We start from the raw sequence: 11,289 nt of genomic DNA on the forward strand, positions 1-11,289 counted from the left end.
TGTGTATTAGGGTATTAGCTCCTAATGGTCACGAAGCTCTATCACCTGGTCTATCCTTGTTCCCTGAAAATTTTAGATAATTTGGGTGAGACACATCTCAGTAAGAAAGAATAAATTATTTACAGTGTGTGGTCTTATGAGTACAATTATAATATACCTTACTTTTCAAATCATCATTTCACCTGAGAAAATACATTGGCAAATATATTCTCATAGTCATATAAATATACAATACAAGCTTTTATAAGCTTTAAATCATTTCTTAAATTTAATAATTTCAACACATAATTATCCGCGAAGTTCTTGAGAATAGGGAAGATTACCCGCCTATACAGGTAGCTTCTCTCTACCCTAACACGTTATGCAGCCAGGTATGACCACATCCGATACCTATCAGGGCACTCACCTTACTCAGTAAGCTCTCAGCCTGAAAGTTTTACTTCGTCTCAATTATTTATGTCATTAACTCACACAATTCATTTTTCATATTTAACATTCTTTATTTCTCAATTTCCATTCTTTATTTTATTTCTCATTTTAGCCAATTTTATCATTCTTTCACTTTTTGTTTCCAATTTTACTTTTCGACTCATGAATATCCTTGGTATCAAATACCAACATCGCGTTTGTAACTCATGGCCACCCTGAGGATCTTTCTATCCATGTTATGCTTCCCCCCATGGTCAAGGTTGTGCGGCCCAAAGGTTGGATCTAACTGCGGTTGGCCAACCCGGTTAGATCAAAGTATCATATCACATATCGCGTCTGTAGTACAACTGACCGGCTTATAACCCTGATCCAGACTTAGGGGGCCCAACAACCATACAAAATGGCTTAGTCGACTGTCACACCACACGCTCCAAGAGTCTGTGTGGGTGCACTAACACCACTAGCAACGGTACTGTGCTTAATATCATAATCATCCATCAGGGTTCACTACCACATACCCGCATTCATTATGCGGTATTGTTATTTTATCAATTATATTCCAGAATATCACAATTCAGTTCAATATAAATATTCTCATCATTTTCTGTGCACATTTCATCATCTCGTAATATTATATATCATAATTTACGTATTTTTCACACTTTCCCAAAATACTCATATCAACAATTTGTACAAACTCATTTCTCATTCAAATAATTTTCACTCACAAATAAATGTCACATTTCATTATTTTTCAATATCAGTAATTCACAAAATCTTATTTTTTAGGCAACACATTTCTACTCACATATAAATACCATATTTCAATATTTTTCACTAATCACATCAATAATTTTCATTTGAATATTTTCTCATACATTACCCATCGTTATATTTCACACTCCAAAATATCACAATTTAAAATCACTCAAATGCCACACAATTTATCTGATATTTATATCGTAATAATTTTCAGACAAAATACCATAAGCACATTTTCACATATTAATTTAAACAGTAATTTCACAAATACTATTATACTTTGTTCCCTTTACCTGACTTATTGAGAGTCTTATTAACACCCAGATCCTATGCCCTTGGCGCCCAAAATTTAACTCTTACAATTTGTATTTTTCCCAGATTATTTAATTCATTTCCTCAAAATACTACGCATCTAGCATTCCCTTGGCTCCATGTATTCCAAATTAACATTTAAACCAATATTTGACACCCCCATTTAATTTTCTGAATTTTGCCTGCGGGTTCTAAAATTACATCTGCGGCGCTCACTCAGGTCCTAAATTTCAAAAATTCTACTTTAATTCTAGATGCTCAACATTTTAGCATATTTAAATTAATCCCAATTAATTAAAAATAAGTCCCTTAATAACTCTCATACCCCAAATTTGAGGTTTTGCCTATGACGACCCCACAATAATTTCGTCCTGCTAAACTTGTAGAGAATCATCCTTAGATTCTCGTGGTGGTGTCCGATCGTCGATTGAGCTTATAATTTGCAAGAAATTTTTTTTAAAAAAAAAAGAAGGAGAAATTGGCTTACCTTAGGAGGTACGTCTACACCACTTCTACCATTGATCCGCTCCGGTAGAAATGACGGCAGCGGAGAATGGAGTCCAGCGGTATCTTCCGATTTTCGATCGGGCGAAAATCCGCCACGAAATCGATGAGAGAGGGAGAGAGAAAGAAAGAGTCTGTGCACGTAGGAAACGGGAGAAAAAAGAAGAAAAGAAGAAAAGAAGAAAGATCAAAAATAAATTTTAATTATTTTTTTCTTTTTTATAAATCTGATTAATTAATTAATTAATTTTAATTTTAATTTTAATTTTAATTTTTTTTGAAAATCACTCCATTAATTTTGTATAGCCTTTTTTTTGGTTATTACAGAGATAGAAAAGAGAAGCTATTTATTTAATAAGAAGATTAATGAAAAATTTTAGGAAAAAGAAGAGGGACTTGCATGTAGTATTTGTTGGCTTAGAAAAATCAATGGTATGGTATGTAGGAAAGTTTTATGATGAGTTTTAGGAAAGAAGGTAGTATGTAGCATATATACTGATGCCATTAAGGACATGTATGATAGAGTAACAACTAACATTAGGATTGGAGAATGAGAGTTTAGAGAATTCCCAATCACAATAAATGTATCAATGTTCTACTTTAAGCCCTTGTCTGTTTGCTTTAGTGATTGATGAATTCATTAAGAATATCTAAAATGCGATCCAAATGGCGTATGTTGTTTGCATATGATATTATTTTGATTGATAAAAATAGGAGTTGGATAAAATCTAAGTTAGAATTATGAAGAATAACTTTAGAGTCTAGATGTTTTAGGATAAGTTGAAATAAGACAGAATGTATTGTTAAGGTTTGATAAAAATGAATGACCTAACTTGAAGATAGGTCTCTCCCTATTTATAATATAAATTAAATACATTCTAATGACAATAATACCTTTACTAACTCACTAATTAACATACTAATAAACTTAATAATAGTAATATTAAAGGACATATGCTCCTAGCTTGTTACAAATAAATTTAACACGAGCACCCCCCCCTAACATTTTGGTAAACAAATAAAAAAGTTGCATATCCGACTTCACATAAACGATACTAATGAACTTCTGCACAAAGTGACAATCAACTTCAATGTGCCTCATTCACTCATGAAAGATCGGGTTGGATGCAATATGAAGAGCAACTTGATTGTCATACATCAACTTCATAGGAGGAGAATGAGAAATACTCAATTTTTCCAACATGTTCTTCAACTAGACAAGTTCATAAGCAGTGTGAGCCATAACTCTATATTTTGATTCAATACTTGACCTAACCACCATAGTTTGTTTCTTACTTTTCAAAGAAACCAAATTATCCATCAACCAATATATAGTACTCGATTGTGGATCTTCGGTCGAAAGGCAACCCAATCCAGTCTGCATCTGTATATCCATGTATATAAGTGTGACTATGAGATAATTCAACTTTTCAACAAATCTTCGATATTGTCCAGGATTAGGTAGCAAATCACCCATATCCGACACTAACTTACTATTAGGATTCATGGGTGTATCAATCAGTTTTAGATCCCAATAATCCAGTTTCATCCAACAGATCAAGAACATACTTCCTTTGTGACAAAACAGTTCCTATATGAGATCTAAATACTTCTATACCTAAGAAGTATTTCAACGGTCCCAAATCTTTAGTCTAAAACTTAGCTTGTAGAAAAAAGTTTGAGACTTTGAATACTTTTATCATCATCACTTGTAATAGATATCATCCATATAGACAACAAGAAGGATCTTACCCGATGAAATATGACGATAAAATACGAAATGATCCACAGCACACCGTCGAAACCAAACTCAACTACTACAACATTGAAATAACTAAACCTCCTACTTAAGGTCACCATGCAAGAAGACATTCTTCACATCTAACTGATGCAAATACCAGCTACAAGTAGTAGCCAATGAGATGAACAGACGTACTGATGTAAGTTTGGAAACTGAAGAAAAAAGTATTAGAATAATCGAGACCACACATATAAGTGTATACCTTAGCAATAAGATGTGCCTTTAGACGAGCCACATAATCATGATGGTTTACTTTCATAGTGTAAACCCAATGATAACCAACCACAAAATTTGTCAAGAGGAAGAGGTACCAAGTCCTAAGTACCATTGTCATGTAAAACATTCATCTCTTCAACCATAGCATCCTTCTACATAGAATGGGCAAAGACTTCAGAAACATATTTAGGAAGGGTGGTAGATGATAGAACAGTAACAAAAGAATAATAGGAGGGTGATAAGGAGTCATAACAAACATAGTTGGAAATGGGATATTGAGTATATGTGTGTTTTCCTTTCCAAATAGCAATAGGAGGATCAACATCATGGGGAGTATGGTCATTAGACAAGGAAACAAAGGTGTGGTAGTAGAAGCTACTGAGGACTCTCTTCTTTAGAGCCGTTGTCGTGAATACACTTGCAAATTAGGATGATCAAGATGACGAGAAGGACTTGAACTTCATAGAGACTCATATGGTTGGTTGGGCAAGGACAACAAAGTAGAATCTAGAAGATAGGCGAAGGAAGAGACTCATTGAGCTCAAAAGCACTCAGTGATTGGGTGTAATAAGATGTAGATTCAGAGAAGGTAACATCAGTAGAAACAAAGCGATATAGTATAGGACTGTAACAACGATATCCCTCTTGAGCATATGAGTAGCCCAGAAAAACACATTTTATAGCAGAAGGATTCAACTTATCCACTTCAGGAGTTGGTTGATGAACAAAGGACACATACCTAAATATACGAGGAGGAAGAGAAAATGAAGGTGAATTAGGAAAGAGAATGGAGTAGGGAATTTTATCACTAAAAACAAAGGATGACATTCTGTTGATTAGATAACAAGCAGTAAGTACATCATCACTCCAAAACATTTTAGGTACATGCATTTGATAAAGTAAGGTGTGAGTGATTTCAAGAAGAGAAGTGTGAGCACAAGATGATTGATGAACAATACCAAATTAAGTCATATAAGTAGTGGATTGTCTATTGAAATATCCTTTAACACTCACTTCGGAGTATTCAAACTGACAAACCAAATTGAGTCTTTATTTCAGAATAAAATGCACAAAATACATGAAAAAACTCAGAACGATCTTTTATTAAAAGTAACCAAGTCATTTGAATAATCATTCATAAAGGTTACAAAATACTGGAAACTCAACTTGGACACAACCCTACTAAGGCCCCAAACATAAAAATGAATTGACTTAAAAGGGTTTGCAACCCACTTATTGACTTGGGAAGCGAAAGGAATATGATGATGCTTTCCTAACTAACAAGACTCACAATCAAGATTAGACACAAAACTCACATAGGAACAAGACATTTCAACTTTTTCTAATGAAGGATGACCAAGATGACAATGAATTTGAAAAGGTATGGCAGCAACAATGCAGGTGGTAGAAGGGGATATCGACTCAGTAATATAGTCCACCAGCTTCACACCCTCCCCAATCTCCTTCCTCGTCTTCGAATCCTAAATAACCACAAAATCAAGGAAGAATGTCACTAAACAATTTCCGGATTTAGTAATTTTTCTAATTAACATAATTGGGATATAAAATTGAAGGAAGAGAAATAGAAGAAGTGGAGTTTATACCCAATTCCCTTGACTACAGTGGTGGATCCATCAGCAAGAGTAATATAAGGTAAATTTGTAGAATATTGAAGAATGGAGAAGAAGCTTGGTATACCTATGATATGATCAGTGGTAGCAGAGTCTATAACCCAAGGACTAGAACGAGAAGTACTGGATGACAAACATACTGTGGGATTACTTGTTTGGGCAAGAGATGCAATGGGAAGAGAAACTTGTTGTGACGCTTGATATTGTTGGAACTTGGAATACACTTCCTCTAACATGGATACAATACTAGATGACAAACATATTGTGGGATTACTTGTTTGGGCAAGAGATGCAATGGGAAGAGAAGCTTGTTGTGACGCTTGATACTATTGGAACTTGGAATACTCTTCCTCTAACATGGATACAGTATGTTGGATTTCACTAGGACCCAAAGGTGAGGAGTCGGTGGTGGTTGCATTAGTTATCCCCAAAGGTGTGGAGTCGGTGGTGCCTGGATTAGCAACACGTGAAGATCTACCGCTTAGATCCCAACATTGCTAAATAGTATGATTACTCCATCCATAATGAGTGCACTTGTGAGGAGTACCTCTACCTTGTCCTTCTATACCACTACAACCACTTGAACCACCTCGATAACTTTTGCAGTTGTTTGGTAGAGAACTAGAATCATCTTGTGTAGCAAAGACTATCCTCTTAGAGCTAGATGCAAGAGTAGGAGAATGCGTGCTAAATGAAGCACGAAGAACACAAGAATAAACATCAGAAAATGATTGAAGCTCGACACTGCTAAGTATGTGGGACCAGAATGCTTCAAACTCAAGTTTCAAGCCTACCAGAACACGAAGAACTGTCATCTGCTCTCTTTGCTTCCGCATCTCACGAATGTCGACAGTTATAGGTTGCACAACGTTGAGCTCCTCATAAATATGCTTCATCTCTCCAAAATTGTTTGCAATACTCCTATCTCCTTGTTGTAACTGAAAGTACTCCTGGGATAAATCATGCATATGTGTAATGTTATTAGAATATAGAAGTTTGGTATAATCCCAAATCTCCTTGCACATATCTATATGCATACACATATGTGCAATCTATGGCTCCATTGAATAAACAATCAAGGCATCTACTTAAACCCACAAGTCTTTTCTCTTCTCGTAAGAAGGATCATATTGGAGCAAGTGGTTAGATTTTCCTAATCCTACTAAATAAACCCGAACAACTTTAAACCATTGAACATAGTTCTTTCCATCCAACTTTTGAGTCGTTATTTGTGGCAGCGATGTAGGAAACAATTTTTTTGGATTTATAGATTCCATCCCAACACTAACAAATCAGCAACCACACCAATGTCAAACGAGAAAAGCAATCAAAACTAATTGAGACAATCACAAACTATGTAAAGCATCGACACAACCACGAACGAGGTGAACAACTCACTGATGATAACACTGCCACAATCTCACACTTGAACATGCGAATGCTACCATTGCTCCAAAAAACTTACAAAGAAGCGTTTACAATCCCTTAACAAAGATTAACAAAATATTGTGAGTGCAGGTTGAAAAATGTTGGATTTTTTAAGCAAAAAAACAAGCCCAATAGCTTGATAATATTGTCTAGAGAAGGAATCATAACATGGCAGGGGGAAAAAAAAAAAAGGTGGCCAAAAATTAACTCGCACGCCGACGTGTGGGGTCGGCACTACTGGCATTTGGCTAGCGTATGGGGGCTCCTCTAGCGATGGGGTTTTTTGGGGTTAGGCTTCGGGGAGTTTTGTTTCTAGGTTTATGGTTGGTTTTGTGAAATAATGTGGGGTGGAAGTGGATTTGGGAAGGATAGCTACGGGAATGGTTTTTCTGGCGATGATTGAGGGGAATAGAGTTTAGGTTAGATCACACTCTAACTTGAAGGTAGGTCTCTCCCTCTATCTGTAATACAAATTAAATACACTCTAATGACAATAATACCCTTACTAACTCTTACTTATTAATATACTAATACATTTAATAATAATAATACTAAAAGATATAAATAACCTCTTCCATATATGAAATATAATTTCAACAATATAAGGAGGAATATTGAATATAAAATTAAACGTGATAATTAAGAAACCAACAACACTAATAAAATTCGATATGTTAGATAAATTAAGCAAGCAGAAGGAGAAATTGAAAATAATCTACATAGAGTTAAAACAGATAGAGTAAAATGGAGGAGTATTGCAGGCATGCTATACAATCATGGAATATCAATAAAATTAAAAGGAAATTTCTATAGAATGACTATAATACCATCATGCTATATGGACCAGAATGTTTGATAATTAAGAAACAACATATTCAAAAAGTAAAAGTGGTTGAAATGCACATGCTAAGGTGGATGAGTGATATAACATTAAATGGTAAATTAAGGAATGAACCTATTTGCAATAAGTTAGGCATAACACCAATGACATATAAGATAAGGGAGTGTGACTTAGATGGTTTGGACATTTGAAACACAAGTCAAGTATGGACCAGTGAAAAGAAGTAAGATAATTATTATTAATAGTACTAGAAGAGGAAGGAGTAAACCTAAAATAATTTGAAATGATGTAATGAATAAAGATTTAATAGCTTTTAAGCTAGTTGAAGAAAATGTCTTTGATTGCATGAATTGATTGGAAAAAAATTAATATAGCCGACCTTACATAGTGGGACTTAAGAGTAGGTGAGTGTTTTTTCTTTTTTTAAGTTTCAAAGGGGCCTTTGAGGTAGTGTTTGGGAGCATGAATTTCAAACCTTGAATTTGAATTTAAATGAATTTGGACAAATTTCAATATAATTTTTTACATCATCTTATCTAAATCTAAGACAACTCAAAACCCAAAACCTCCCCAAATATGGGGTTAATATCATAAAAGAGAAAACCTTAGGATGGCAAATTTAGATCGTAAAAAGAAATGAAACGTAAACTCACAACATATTCTTCTTATTTCAAACATGATAATGATACGATGTATCTATTAGGGATTGACTTGCTCTTTTGAGCCAACCTAAGATTCTTAATATGTCTCAAGACCAATAGAGGTATTTAAAGATTTGGTACACCATCCCAACAATTCTTTTCATTATGAAATTCAAACCTCCATTTAATATCAACTAAATGGAGAATAAACGGTGGTTATGAATTTCAAGAATCAAAATTGCTCATGGAATAATTGAAATAAAAATAAAACTTCAAAAGTAAAATAGATCATTCATTTTGTTGGAATTGATGTATTTTCAAGAGGGGGGGGTGAATTGGAATTTTAAAACTTTTGCCTAGGTCAATTCAGATTCCTCAAATAGTATTGCACAAACCTAAGATTTTTCTATATAATCTTAAGTCCAATCAAATATTAAAACAATTAAATATAAACATTCAAGTGCTGAAATTTAAAATGCGGAAATTAAAAGCAGACACAAGAAATGTTATCGGGGTTCGGCCAATACTGCCTACGTTCCCGCCTCTAGCTCGCAAGCCCGAAGATTTCACTAATGTTCACTTAACGGGTGGAGTGGCACCGTTTACAATCAGGTCAAATTACCAGGGTTGACATCAACCTTTATGCACTCTTCTTACGGGGCAAAGAAGGCCCTAACAACGGATCCTTGCGGGCTAGATTAACCCCCCCCCTTCAGACCACGCCTGGAATACAACAATGAATATAAAATTTGCGTACAAATAAAGATGCTTCTAATACAAGCAGATTTGTACAAATACGCACAAGCAATGACCAATGCACTTTAATATGATAGGAAATATGAGCTCAATGAAGATATATGAAACTACTCTTAATATAATGTCAATATGCAATCAAAATGTGAGAGTGAGTTTAGCAAAGTTTCTTTGAAACAATATATATATATATATCAACTACAAATAAGGTTTCAAAGATTTTCAAGAGTATAATCAAATATTTCAAAAAAGATTTCCAAAAGTTTAAGCACAAGTGATATTTAGCAAACAAGCTTGTCAAAAATATTTTTAACAAAACACAAGACAAGTTCAAGAGTTTTGTAATTAAAATGCAAAGACTCACAAGCTTAAAAAGTTTTCTCCAAAAAGATTATATTGATTAAATCATTAGGGAAAAACTTTGGGCTTAACTCTCTTTAAAAATCAACAATCAATATGAGAGTATAAGCTAGTGGAAACAATGTAGGATTTGTCAAAGCACTCTCACCAAATTTGTTTTTGCAAAGGAATAGGAATGGGTGAAGTACATAAGCTTGTTTGGGATTGAAAAATTCAAGGAGATTCAGAGAGAAATTTTGTTAATTAAGGCACTAGTCTCCTCTTGATTTTTCCAAATGAAAGTATATATATATATATATAGTCTTCAATAAAAATATGATTGTTAGGATATAAAGGGAATTATTAAAATTGTTTAATAAACCTTTAATCCAATTTACCTTTAATTAACCACAATTACTGCGGTTAAAAAATATGGCAACCCAAGAGTTTCGGTCGCCTGGACCTCAGAGTCGGTCCCCCGAACACTCACAATTGGAAAAGTTGGATTTTCAACTTTGGGTGCTCGAGGACAGGTTCGGGTGGCTGAACCAAGGCAATTTTCTAAATGCTAAAGGTTTGGTTGCCCGGTTCATAATTCGGTCTGCCGAACTTTATGATTCGGTCGCCCCGGGTAAAATTGAACTTAGTATTCGGGCGTCCGGGGACGGTAGAAAGTGTCAGCCTTTACGTTTGGTTGACTTAGAATAGTATGTTCAATTTAGGTTCAGTTGCTTGGGCCCTAGTCAACATGTTGACTTTCTACCAGTTCGGTCGACCGAGGCATTTTCAACGCGCTAGGTTTGGTCGCCGAAGCCTTTTCAAACTTAAACCTAGGTCCTGCTTTTGAGCATAAGTTACCCCTGTTTGCATAGTTATGATTTGTAAGATAGAGAGGATTTGTGCAAATGATGTGTAGGGATTTATGACCAGTTTACAACCTAGGTTTTTTAATTTAGCCTAAAAACTTGGCGTCGGTTGACCTTCTATGGTCATTTGAGCTTATAGTCCTACCATGCATGCCATGCATTAATTATTACAAACCAATGATTATTATAGACCCAAAGAAAAATAGAATGAAATACAATACAACTTAAAACAAACAAGAAATTTCATGCTCTGCTCCTTTGCAATTTCATGGATTGCGCCCAATGGTGTGTGCATTCAAATACTTTTCGGCTTCCATTTCTCATTTGTAATCCGTGTTTAGAAAAATGAACTTGTTCATATACTTAGCACACATATGAGATACTGTGGTTTGTTATAATCAAAATAGAGATCGGATTCAAAAAGTCAACACATTTCTATTCATACCTTGAAGCATTCTCAAAATAGCGGAATTTTGATTTTGAGTTTTCCTGACCAAAATGACATTGTTTAGTTTTTTATTTAGTATTAACCTCCTACAACAACAGAACATTCTAACTATATCTTCAATATGTAAGAATGAAACAAAATGGATGGAAAGTAATTTAAATTTATCACTCTATTTCTTTATATTTTTTATTCAAAATTTTATTTTATTTTCATTCCATTTCGTTTTTCAAACCAAATGTCACGTAAATACATGATAACATTAAAAAAATAAGAAGGAAAAAGGATCCTCAAAGTTTCTTATTTTTTAAAGGCAATTTT

This window comes from Malania oleifera, chromosome 9 (genome assembly GCF_029873635.1).
Source record: "Malania oleifera isolate guangnan ecotype guangnan chromosome 9, ASM2987363v1, whole genome shotgun sequence".
Classification (NCBI taxonomy): Eukaryota; Viridiplantae; Streptophyta; class Magnoliopsida; order Santalales; family Ximeniaceae; genus Malania; species Malania oleifera.